Raw genomic sequence first — 1,906 nt, 5'->3', positions numbered from 1 at the left:
CGGGGCCCCCCTCCCCCCCCCCCCCCCCCCCCACACACACACACACACACACACACACACACCATCTTGGTATAATCCCAGTCATCAGTCAGTTATAGTTCAGACTGTGTGTGTTGTTTTGTCTGAGTCATCCACGAAGGCACCGCGGGGCTAAGATTACTGCTGCCTCCGCCAACTGTCATCACACACACACACACACACACACACACACACACACACACACACACACACACACACACACACACACACACAGGTGTGTTGAGTCTGACAGTGAAGATAAGGAGGAAAATATGTTTGTGTGTCTGCGTCACTTGAACACATGGAGGGTTTCCAGGGTAAAGGTCAGATGGAGCTCAGAGGTCAGAGGTCAGAGGTTAAAGCATACTGTGGGTCACAGGTTACGATACGACAACGTATCACATCAAGTGATTCATTAAAACACAATTTATCATGAGGCAGTCGTCCGCAAATTATTATGTCTGTAACACTCAGGATAAAAAGGTCAAAGGTCAAAGGTCAGGTACTCCTCAATTTATTCAGAAGTTTTGTGCCACTTTTTATTTTAAGAAAACTTTAACTCAGACTTTAAGGGAACTGCCCCCTGATCTTTAATGAAACACTTCAGATCATAACGATCACATGACTGTCCTGTAACCCCCCACCACACACACACACACGCACACGCACGCACGCACGCACACACACACACACGCACACGCACGCACGCACGCACGCACGCACACACACACACACACACACACACAGAAAACGTGGATCTAAAGAGAACGAGTCTTCACTGTGAGAATCGGGGCTTTCATGTTGGATCATTGACCCTTTGATTATCAGTGAAGAGCTGCAGACATGCAGACTGTGTGTGTCCTGGGGCGGGGTGAATAGGTGGCGGGTGTAAGTGGAGAGGATGGGGGGTGTAGGACAATGGTTCAGGGCGACACCTCAAAGAGCAGCTGACGGTGTGTTTGTGTCTCTTTACTCAGATTCAGTTTCACTGTGAATCAGCAGCTTTCAGCCACTGAGTCTGAGAACAGATTCATTCCTTTCTAGTTTGAATCGAAGCTTCAGCTCCAAGAGACTGAATGTATTGATCTGATCTGATCTGATCTGATCTGATCTGAAGAAGTTAAACTGAGAAAATCAAAAATGATCAAATCAATAGATAAATAATAACAAATAAATAAAGTTTGTTGAATGAGACGACACCAACATATTAAACCATGAGAAGGGGCGGAGCCTGTCAGGTCAGAGTTCAGCTGCAATCAATCAATTAGTCAACTGGAAGAAAACTGACTGAACTTTTTTATGACTGATTCATTTAATACAAAATGTTTTATTATGACAGGAAGTGAAACATGTTTTTGTTTCTGTGATGTTCCTCTGACTGATCATTGATCATTGATCATATTGAGTCTTTGAGCGACACACTGTAACGTCTGAAACTGTAAAACACATGCTGTGTGTGTGTGTGTGTCTCTGTGTGTGTGTGTGTGTGTCTGTGTGTGTGTGGGTGTGTGTGTGTGTCTCTGTGTGTGTGTGTGTGTGTCTGTGTGTGTGTGGGTGTGTGTATGTGTGTGTGTGTGTGTCTGTGTGTGTGTGTGTGTGTGTGTGTCTTGACATACCTCAGCTTTAAATCCTCAGGCTCTTATCTGCCTGAGGGGAGGAATTCAACCTGCTCTTATTCAAATCAACCCCCACCACACACACACACAGTGAGTGTGTGTGTGGGACAACAGAGTGACCAATCAGCTCATTGGTGGGTGGGGCTTCAGGGTATAAGTGTCTCAGGTGAGCAGCAGGTGTACAGAGCAGGACAGGTGCAGCAGTAAGACACACATTGAGCTGAAGACTGATGTTGATACGGACAGACAGACAGACAGAAAGAGTTTCCATC

The sequence above is a fragment of the Seriola dumerili genome, unplaced genomic scaffold (assembly GCF_002260705.1).
Source record: "Seriola dumerili isolate Sdu_G_001 unplaced genomic scaffold, Sdu_1.0 BDQW01002927.1, whole genome shotgun sequence".
NCBI lineage: Eukaryota > Metazoa > Chordata > Actinopteri > Carangiformes > Carangidae > Seriola > Seriola dumerili.
Note: the sequence above shows the minus strand (reverse complement) of the source record.